Raw genomic sequence first — 11,886 nt, forward strand, 5'->3', positions numbered from 1 at the left:
TTTTTCTCTCTCTCTCTCTCGTATACACACACGCACACACTAGAGAAGCTGATGAGTGAGGCCACCTTAATAAGGCCCATCAATATAAGGCCTATTAAGTACGCCTTTATTGTCCTTCTCACTAGCTCATTTATAAAACTATATGATGTATGATCGATATGGATTGCAATAAGATTTTTTCTAAAAACAAACTTCCTTCTTCCTGAATTAAGTTGAACATCTCGTTGCACATGTATTTTAAGAAGATAAATTATTGTGTGGTTATCAAATGTTATTTTATTACAAACTAGATATAATAGGAGCTAGTGTGGTACTTTATTTATTAGAGGAGGGAAAAATTGAGTATTTTCATTGAAATCAGTAGAGTAGGAGACCTATTCATGTACTTTCTTATTCTTCATTGCTGACTTGGATGGTTGTCACATTGTTTTGAAGAGTTTATTATGGTTATTTGTGAGGGTTGTGAATACATCTCTATTGGAGAAGCTTGAGCATTGGAACTATTGGTAACATAAAATCAACAAAAAGATCAACCATCATTGAAATTAAGCATGCATTGGAGTTCTTTAAATAATTAAGCATGAAGAAAGAGATAGAGATTCCTTGCTACTAAAGCAGTTCTAGATATGCTTTAATATAAAAGGTTGAAGATCAGTCGAATATTGGTTAAGGGATCCTCTGCCGCTGCTTGGAGTCTTAACAGTCAAGGTGTCATATATAGAGTGTCATATAACTTGCACTCAAAAGCAATATTCATGTACATAGTCCTCAAGGTCCAACTTCATGTGCAATAATATGCAAGCATATGCATGGTGACATAAAATATCATCGAGATTCCTGGCTACTAAAGCATGTACAAGTTCTTGTGCTCAAATTTACAATAAACTTATTGCATTTTGAAACGGGGACACCAACTCCTGAATGATGGGCTTCAGCCTATTGACTAACACCTTTGAGATAATTTTATATACAACATTGCACATGATAATGGGTCTGAATTGACTTGCTTCTTCTGGTTTATCCACCTTAGGTATCAAAAAAATCAACGTGGCATTCCACTCTTAAACAAGGAATCTATTTTCAACGAAGTATTGCACTGCTTCCTTAATATCTGGTACCACCATCTCTTAGTATTTTTGATACAAAACGACTGGGAGACCATCTGGCCCTGGCGCCTTGAGAAGAGACATATGCATTATCGCGCTTCGTATTTCATGGCTGGAAACTCTTTGTTGCAAATCCTCTGCTCGTCTGGTAGAAATGTTTGGTAATAGTGCAACAATTTCATGAGGTTCCTCCCATTGAGTCTCATTTCGACTAGCTTGGTCCTTCTGAAAAATGCTCCCAAAGAATTCTAAAATGGTATCCTGAATCCTCATCCGATCAGTTCTCCATTCTCCCTGTTCATTCTTGAACATCAGGATCTCATTCTTTTGTTTCATGGATCTAGCTTTTCTATAAAAAAAACCATTTGTTATTCGAGCCTTCCAAATATATTCATTTTCCTTTTACTCTTTGTCTCCAAAACCCTAATTGAATATTAAGTCTATCCCAAACACCTTTCCTTACTTCTCTTTCACTTGCTCCAAATTCATCATCTTGGTCCTTAAGTTGGGCTTCCTCGCATTGCTTGGAGAACTCGTCCCACAAAATTCCAATTCTACTCCTATAATCTCTGCACCATTTAAATAAATTATAATGTGTACAGGCTATCTGTCTGACAACTCGGAACATTTGCGAGCCATCAATGCTCTTTTTCCAACTTTCTTCAATTATCCCTCTTACCTCTGAGAAGTGAAGGCACCAAGACTCAATTTTACCAGACTCTTATTTTTGGCCAGATGGGATTACTGAAAAAACTAGAATGACAAGTTGGTTGAAGAGAAAATTTTTCGAGATGTCAAGAATGAAACTGTGGTGGGTCTGAGTTGATATATTGAAATCAAAGAGTTTGGTAGATGGGGGGTAACTTTTAAATGGTTATCCGACATACACAAACCAAGTTATGGATTTTTTTTAGCCAGAAAGAAAGGAACTAGGGAGGAACCCAATTAACAGGGCACTCTAACAAACCAAGTTATGGATGACACTCAAGGATGAGGATTGTAGGCGAATTTTAAACACGCAGTATGAGCGCAATTTTGACTAACTCGGTTGGAGGTTTTTCTTTAAAAGAAAAAAGTCGTCAACAAGTTTGTTGAATGTGAATCATAAACTTGATTGGATTTTCGATTAAAGAACAAATAAGAGATAGTCCTGTTGAGGTTTTTCTGTCATAACTTCAAATCTAAGGTCAATGAACCAAAGAGCGAGTTCGATTATGAATTAAGCTTATCTATAATTGACCTCTACTTCCTACAATTTGTAATTTGAGTTTAAGCCATTAAACAACCACAAAATGTTAATTAAAAGTATCGTAAAAATAATTAGTCTAAAGTCGGTTAATTTATACACAAAATACTAATATTTAATGGCAAATTATTAAGAAATTGATTTACAAGGCTCCTATCGGTTCACCATATTTATCTTATTAGGTGTCACAATCATGAAATCTGCTCATTGGTTAGTGTAGGCATATTTGCTACAAAAGATAAGCACATGTTTGACTATCTCATTGTAAAGTTTTCAGTTTTCATATTCATTTTGAAAAAGAAGTTGCCAACAAGTCTTTAAAAGAAGACTCATAAACCTAATTGGATGTTTGGGGAAATATAGGGACATATTAGGAACTTATCCAATGCTAATTTTTCCGTCATGACTTCATAATTGGTCAATGAACCAAAAATTTAGTTCGGAGGTGAGGGTAGGAATATGATCATGAATCAAATTCGTACATTATAAGCCTTTACTTAATACGATTTATGGTCGAGTTTTATGCAACTTAAAAACCACGCAATATGTTCAAGCATTTTAAAAATCAATGTATTAAACAAGCTAACCTAATTTTTATGATATGTTCTTTATTTAATCAAACAACAAGAATCCTAAATCAAGTGACCAAATTATCTTATTAGGTATGATAGCATTTATTTAGGTCTTGATTAGAAAAAAATAAACATATGAAGGCAATTAAAGATACATATGTGTTAATATGAATATAAAAATGTATTAAAATATGAAAGAAGAAAAGAAGAGATTAGAGATGTAGAATACATAGATAGCATGGATTGTTTAAGGATCTATGTAAGAATTTGTTAGTAACTTTAGATAATTAATGGGAATTGAAATATTATGGACCCTTAGTAATTATACCTTTGTTATATGGGTCTTGAATAACAATCTGCTGAAAGAGTCTTAAAGTTTGGATTTGAATTGAATGAAAAATGAAGTGTTTATATGTTTGAAATATTTAGAGTATTCAGAGTGATTTTCGTAATGTGAAATAGTGCCAAAGTCGATGAAAAACGAAGCTATTTATAGGGAAACCGAGATCTAGATATCCCGTAAAGATAAAACAGAGTGTGCCACACGCAAGGTCGTTGTGCGCCGCACAAGGAGTCTGCGCTCCATGCTACGCCCGTGCGCCTAGCGCAAGCTATTAATGTTTCAATGCTCCATTGACTGTCTCGATGTCGCGTGCATGAATCCGGGTGAGTGGGATACATTAGGATGCGCATCGTGCAACCACAAATTTGACGAGGTTTTATTTATTATCCAAAATTATAAGATTCTTATATCTTGCATTAAATAATATCATTTTAATTCGAAAATCAATCGTCTCGAGGAAATTTTTTTGGCTTTTCCTAATGTCATTTAACTTAGAAAATAAATTTTAAAAATACAATTAATAATCAAGAATAATTAATTGTGATTTTCAAAAATGGGCTTAAAATTCAATTCATTATCATGAATAATTAATTGAGTTTGGAATAAATAAATAGACTTGTCATTCTCAAAATAATATTGGGCTTAGGTTTCCAAATTACTCTTCCCTTGGACCCTGGACCAATTAGGATGATAATGTGTTTTATCGTTGGGTACTAAAATGGAGAGACACGATCATGTGTAAACAGTTAGCAATAATAAACATGCAGGGTGATTGAAAGTAATAAATCAATAAACAAAATTCTGATAAAACAAGAAAAAGGGTAAAGATCAATACAAAATCAAGGAATTATGGAAAGCTACATCATAATAAGTAACTAGATGGAAACATAGATGTATATGAAAGAATTTTTATTATGGATCCTCGTAGATTATACCTTTGTCACGTACTTACATAGGTTTTAAGAAATTACGTACAACTGAAGGAGCAATTGTTCCGCGTTATTAAAATACTTAGCCTGGTGATTTGAGCTAATATTTGTTATGTGTTTTGGAGTTGGAGAATATGAGAGTTTTAGAGAGAGATATATGAGAAGTATGAAAGAAAACCATCTTTAAAAACCAAAGATATAATTAAGGCTTATTTACAAAAAAGTGGAAAATGAGGATTTTCACAAATAAGCTGACAGGAGTCTGCATGGAGCGCAGGACTATTGTGTTAACAAGAGATCATGTGTGGGTGCAGGGGCTTGCGCCTAGCCCATAGTTCTGCATTTTGTGCAGCCAGTTGTTTTTAACTAATCTTCTATTATTCGTAAGCACCCATTATCTTTTATCTTTTCATTAAATCTTATAAATAATAATACGAGACTATCATTATTCTAGAATATCATAAATGAAAAAAAAATTCAATTTTATAAAAAAGAATTTAGTAAGAAAAATAATTAATCATCAAAGATAATCAACAAAGCTTGTTTAGAAAACAAGTTGTTAAAGATTTATTTTGAAAACGGGTTCAAATATCTTTTTGGGCTTAAAAATGTGTTGGGCAATCCATTCAAATTGGAAGGCAAAAATATTCAAATCATCGGTTACTAAAATGGGGAGGCAAAATTATCAATATCAGGTTCCTATTTGATTAAATTAGGTTATGCTTTTTTTAGCGAAGAATTAAGTGACATAGAAGAAATTAAGATGGAGTCATTTATGGAAGTAGATTTGGGTTCGAATTGGAATTTAAAATGAAAATTGTTTTTGCAAGAGATTCTAAACTAATTCTCTTCCATCTGATGTCAATTTGAAACTAAGAAGGATGCTTAAGGACAATAGATGTAAATTCTATAGTTTTGGAATAGAGTAACCCATCTTTTTCAAAAGTACACAGTAGCGAGCCCCATCTGGTGAGCATCCTCTTTTGGGTTTATTTGTAATGGAAATGGTCAACAATTAAAACGTAGCCACTTTTCTCTCAAACCCCAAATACTTATCGAAATCGTAGGCGACATCCTCAACCCCAAGGGGTCGACGATCGCTAGCTTGCGCCGCCTTGTTCCGGTGGTCGTCGAGCCCCTTCCCCCTTTCCCTTTTCCTACTTGTTTATGGAAGCGTTTTGTGGGTTTCAGCAGTGGGTAGTCTCCCTGCTCGCTTCCCTACTCCGGCTGTGCGCTTTGCCGACGCCTGAACGCGAGCGCCACCGCTGGCAAGGTATCCTTATTCGCTTCTTTACTTCTAATTTTCGTTATTAGTTTTAGTGAATGTCTTCTCCTCCCCCTCCCCCTTCCCTGTGGTACGTCGAGTCTCCCCCTCCCATCGCCCCGCTGTCGCATCATCTACCACACACTCTTTTGTGTGCCGTTACATCCTTAGGTGGTTTTCGTTTCAGTTTAACTTCCCTCCCCAGTCGCATCTATCGTGTGTCCTTCCCCCTTCCCTATTCCTTCGTCGTGCTTCCCCTCCGCCTCTCTTGTTTTAGTTACTCGAGCTTCCCCTCTCCTTCACCCTCCCATGTTCGAGTGGTTCAGCCGAGTCCCAACCCCATCCCCTGTTCAAGTTTTCAGTCAAATTACTCTCCCCTTGTTGTTGGTTTGTTTTATTCGGGCATCCCCTTCCATTCCCCCTAGTCGTTGGGCTTCCCTTTTTCCTTCCCCCTAACTATGTTACTTATAAGTTTGGTGGATTTTTTTAATTGGTGTAAGTTGGTTCGTCCGAGGTTTTAAGGATATAGTCTATTATTGGTTCTGGGTTTTAGAATATGTTTGCCAGTTGAATAAGGGATGGTGGTGTAAGGTTGTAGTAGTAAAATATGTAGCTTCTTTGAAATGTTTGTTGAAAGAACGAACCGATATAACTCTACCCTCTCTCAAATCACAATCACATTCTCTTTCTATTTAAATGAACAAAAAAGAACTAATTTCATACTCTTTTTCTTCCTTATCTTGTGTGGTGGGTTTCTATTGCTACAGTAAATAGATCTTTAATGTATAGTGAAATTGAAACATTGTTTCACCTATCCAACGGATAGACAACCTACTACTAATAGAGCATTAAAAAAATTATTATTATATTAAGTTTGATTTATTACTACAACTCTAAACAAGTCTTTATTAATTATAGGCAGACAAAAAAATTTTCGAGAGATTATGATAAGTTAACATAATTTAACCTTTTATCCTCCAAAATTTACCTTTTCCCCCACTATCTTCATTAATGATTATTTCAAACAATATTGAGTCTTTTTATTCTGTAACAAAGAGTTGGACTAATTTTTTGTGAGGTTGGGGGATTTGTAAAAGGTATTCTTGGACGCTTGGAAGAGCAATATAATAAAATAAAGTAGTTTAAATTTATTAGATTTTCTTTTGGCATCTTTTTCTTCGGATCTAACAAAACCTGCGTGATGTGCAGCTAACACAAGCAAGGAAAAACAACAAAGATCTTTAAAGGAAGTAACTAAGAAAGAGAAATAGAGTACTCCATATTGTTTTTATTTACTCATAAGTCATAATCTATTTATGTAAGGACATCTTAGACCTTTTCTCTTTTTCTTTGGACTTGTTAATATAATAATACATGGCTACCTAGTTACGTTTATAATATGAGTTTGTTAATTCCTTTTTACAAATGAAAAGAAAGAAATCATTATCTTATCATCCTAAACTTTGGTGTGAATTGTAATTTATGACATCTTGTGTGCGATATTTTGACAACCGTATCGCGAGATTTTAGTTAGGAGGTCTGCTCTTGTATGAAAAGCACACATTAAGCTGTTAGCCTGTTGAAGCTAAGATTTAACCATGGTTTTTTTTTAAGGCTATAGAAATCGGGATTAACATATAGATTTCTTCTCAGGCCTTGTTTGGTTATATATGGGAAGTCATATTTTCTAAGAAGTTATTTTTCCCATGTATTTGAAATTTCTAGAAAGTGTAAAATTGTGTTTGGTTGACAATATGAAGTCATATTTTTTAAGAAGGTCCCCCTAGGTAAATAACTTCCTCCATTTTGAAGTAGGGGTGTTCAACGGGTCGGGCCCCCATTTTCAGCCTTGATCCGGCCCGTTTGTAAGAGGGCTTCGGAGGGTTGGGTTCAAAAAGGTCCGGGCTATAAACGGGTTGTATGGGAAATATGGTGGGGTGGGCTTAAATAAGGTTGAAGAAAGGGCTCTCTCTTATTTCCTCTTATCATCTGACTCTCTCTCTCCTTCCCAAAAAAATGTAGAGTTGGCTGCCATCAAGCTGCTTCTTCATCTTCAATCTGATTTTTTTTTCTCTCTTTTCGTTGCTTGCTTCTTCATCTTCAATCTGATTTTTTTTTTATTTTCTCTCTCTTCGTTGCTTGCTTCTTCATCTTCAATCTGATTTTTTTTATTTTCTCTCTCTTCGTTGTTTGCTTCTTCATCTTCAATCTGATTTTTTTTTATTTTCTCTCTCTTCGCTGCTTGCTTCTTCATCTTCCTCTTCCATTTCTTTTTTCTTTTGTAAATTTGGGATTTTTTTTATGATACAAAAACAATTTTTTCAAAAGGTCTGGGAGTTTTAATCGTAGGTGTTAATTAAATTTATTTATTTATTGTTTTGATTGAGGTGAATTTGTGCCTTTTAATTAGTACCTCTAATTTGACATACTTTGTAATTTTACAGTAAATGAAAAGTTTGAGAAGTTTACTAACACCTTTGCAATATTCTTGAAATGGGCTCGGGTTGGGCCGGGTCTCACGGGCTTCGACCCGGCCAGGCTCGTTGCTGTTTAAACTATAGCCCGTCCCGACCCAACCCATCTCACTTCAGCCCGGCCCGGCCTGAACCCGGCCCGTTGAACAGTCCTATTTTAGAGGAAGTAGAACTTCTTAGGAAGTGCAAATTCCCAGGGTTTTGTCAACCAAACAACTTCATATATTTCTACTTCCTAGGAATTTGCACTTCCCATGATTTGTTTTGTCAACCAAACAAGACCTCATTTGTAAAAGATCTCTCATGCATTAACGATCCATTTGTTAATTGGTTATAAAATAGTGGTAATAAGAATTAATTTGTATATAAATTTGTAAAAATGATTATTGTTTATTTTCATGTTAATGCTATTTATCCTATAATGTAACACCACGTAATTTTCACTCATTATTTTTGGTGTTGTCTACATTAAAATGACATTTTCTATTAAAATAAAATAATTTATTATTAAAAACTATTTTTTTTAAGTGTATAATTATTTATATTGTGTTATGTTGTTGTGATTATTGATTTATAGTGTATATAATGTGCGTATTTATTTTATCATATAGTTAGTAATTCGATAAATTTAGGTAGCGTGTGATTTTAGTTTTTAAGTGTTGTATATAGTATGGGTCGACCAACATAAAGAATTCTTTATCCTTCTTATGTTGTCCAAAATTTTAGAGGAGAACTATTAAGCATAGTATTAGCATCTTCTATCTATCCCTCTTTGTAACCACCAAAAGGTGAAGAGCCATTCCCCCCATTAACCCATCTTAATGCAATTAAACCTTTGCTTATAATATGAACCATCTCATCATTTTTTTTTTGCTGCACTAAAACAAAAACTCCCTTCACGCCACCTTCTCCCTTCTCGCATTTTCGGCCATTTCTGCACACCAATCTTGTTTGCCTCATATCTCTTTCGTCTCTTATCGGAATTGGACGTGTGAGTATTCGAAATTCATCTAATCGGAGAGATCTTGCTCGTGGTGTCATTCGTTTTTGAAGATACTGGAAGAATTGGTCGCAGTTTCTGTTTCAATCAGACGGGTCACCCGGTTTTGTTTTCCTATCGTACCTTCACGAAAATGACTATCACCGGAGATCTAACCGTTGGATCTCCCTGAAATTTGGACAAAATGTTTAGGACATCTGGGCATTCATTATGACCGGAGAGATTTTAAATCAGAGCTACACATTGACGGGAATCGAGATCGGAGCAGAGCAGTACGTGATAAAAATGCAAGCAATTGGAGGTCTTCAAAGGTAACTAATGGCGATCCGAGTACAATTAGTGTTCTTTTAGGATTTATCTAGTTTTAATACTTAAGTTGAGTTAGTATTGATTTTAGAAATTTTGAGTTGGAATAACTCCATGTTATATGCTTGTTTCATGAGTTTTTATGAATAGTATGAGTATGTCATTGTTAGGAGAACTTGTGAGTTTTGTTGTCTACTTGGAGGGTTTATCATGAAGTTTTATTTATATGTTTCAGTATCATTGTTTCAGGATGTTATGTGCTAGTCAACTCTTATCATGTGATGAATTTTCTGTTGTAGTGAACATGGTTTATGGAAGAGTGATGGAGTGAACATAACGTGTGTAGTATGGTCAATTGTGGTTTCTATTCACAAAACGTGATTGTTTCTCACTTTGAAAAATGTGATTGTTGTGTTTTACTTCTTGAGAGTTCAGCATGGTTTTGGTTAGTAGTTTCCTTAAAATTCTTTTTATAGGCACGCATGTATTGCATGGTAGCATGCGTGGTAGCTTGTTAAGGTTCAAGAGTTTTGTTGCAAGTAGTTTATGATAGTATGCTTGGTATTGATTTAAAGGTCTGCTGTTTTTTTTTTCTCTTTCGTTTTTGTCTCCTTCCCTTCTATTTTTGCTGTGTGTATTAGATGGATTGGAATTTGTAGTTGTACATGTGTTTATGAGTTGGTTTATCAGTTGTCAGGTTATGCATATAAATGTTGTAGTTTCATAAATCAATATCTAAGTTGTCGACGTTACAGTACTCAAGGGAGAATAATACTGTCTTTAGTACCGTTTCGCCAAGAGTTATGTACCGGGGGTATTATGACTAACATTGTAATTAACCTTGTACCCAAACTCAGACAACGAGAGTTTAGTAGTTGGAGTATCTGTTTATACTGTGTTTTTGGTGTATATTTATGTTGAAGAAAGATTTATTCTTTTCAGTTGGGTGAAATGATTTTTATTAGTATTATATTACTATTCTTTGAGAGGAATAAATATGGTTGAATTGAGACTCTTGGATTGCGATCCTAGTTTCTGCTGATTTTAGGTGTAAGGCCTGAAGGGCATCCTTATTATTATATTTGATGAATAAATTATTGTATTTATTTGTGGAAATATTTTATTGAGATTAAGATATCCGGTGGGATAGATGTAGTCCTCGGTGAAGAACATGCCAACCACCTAGGTTGCGATTTAGGGGTATTACCTGGGTTAATTGTTGTCGTCCGAGAGGTTGGGAAGTACTGAGCTGGGTACTATCCTGCATCGGGAGTTTGGCCATTCTTAGACACAGGAAGTAGGGAACGTAAGCCCATAGGCTGTCTGGAGATTTCGATCTGACAAACCTTAGGAAGTGGGTTGCGATCCACTAGCGTTCTGCTCTTTCTCAAAAGCTATTTATAATATTTTTGTTATATTATTATGGACGCTTATGTTATTGATCTTGTATGCTTATATTAAGTTTATTAATCATGATGTACTTTATTTAACCATGTTAAATTGTTAGTTGTTGTTTTGCTGTTATTTGGTTCAGTTTGATCTTTTATGTTGATTGAGACTTATTTATTAATGCTTGATAACTCGTATGTGGATCCTAATTGAGCTGGGAAAGCTGTTAGTTACTCCCCACTGATTGTGGATGTTTGTTGTATATTTTTGCAGGATTTGCTGATGAGAATCTTTTTTTGGTTTTGGGCTCGGGTTGAGTTGTGAGCATTAAAATGTTAGAGGTTTTAGGCCTAGACTCTTATATTAATTTAAGAGTTAGTTTATTCTTTTGGTTATCAATTTAATTTATTTATACTATTTATTTATGTTGGTTTTATCACTTAGATAATTAAACGCATTTCTTGTAGTAGTGACATTCCCAGAAGACGATGTTTCCGCCATCGTCCTATACTTCTATTATTATTATTTCTTTATTTTCTGCTTTAAAATTCTGGGGTGTTACATATAATGTCTATTTTTCTTCTTAAAATTGCATTCCCTTCCACCTTGTAGGTGGTAATGAGTGATAATGAAAATTTCTTCCACTTGGAGAAAAAACATAAGCTTAAGGATGAGATTGCTTACCCATGGTGAAAAAAGCACAAACATGGAGGCTTGAAATTGGAGCATGCCCACTCATGGTTTTCTTGGACATCAATTTGAGTAATGAACCTTGCTAAAAAAAACATGGGGTTGCATCCATAGTTTTTTGATATTTGTACGTATTTATGATCCAAACCATGGTTGGTCATCTTATGATCCAAACCATGGTTGGTCATCTTATGATCCAATCCAACCATTTGTGGACATGTGACGACAGTGTATTATAAAGGTTATTTTTTTGTAATTCAAATTTTGTAATTTGAATAACTTAAAAAATACAAATTTAACAAAAATAAAAATTTCACCAATGGTCCTATCTTTTTTAGATCCATATATAGACATCTAATTTGCTATATTTTGACACACTTCTGAAACTAATTATTTTCTATCTACATTGTACACACATGAATAACTATTTTTGAAACCTTTTATTATTGAAGAATTTTTTAATCGAAATTAAATACTACTAGTTGAATTTATTTAGGATCGTTAATATACAAAATAATTAATTTATAATCTTGTATGATATTATAAATATCAAGAGGTATAGAAATA

General features: G+C 34.3%; 1 long non-coding RNA gene across 1 annotated transcript; it reads left to right on the forward strand.

The window, feature by feature from the left end:
- Window positions 1-7,302: 7,302 nt before the first annotated feature.
- On the forward strand, window positions 7,303-11,177 carry LOC130592216 (uncharacterized). The gene is made up of 2 exons (XR_008970470.1): window positions 7,303-9,245; window positions 10,903-11,177. It is a non-coding gene; the product is annotated as an uncharacterized LOC130592216 (long non-coding RNA).
- Window positions 11,178-11,886: the final 709 nt, after the last annotated feature.

This window comes from Beta vulgaris, chromosome 7, assembly GCF_026745355.1.
Source record: "Beta vulgaris subsp. vulgaris cultivar EL10 chromosome 7, EL10.2, whole genome shotgun sequence".
Lineage (NCBI taxonomy): Eukaryota > Viridiplantae > Streptophyta > Magnoliopsida > Caryophyllales > Amaranthaceae > Beta > Beta vulgaris.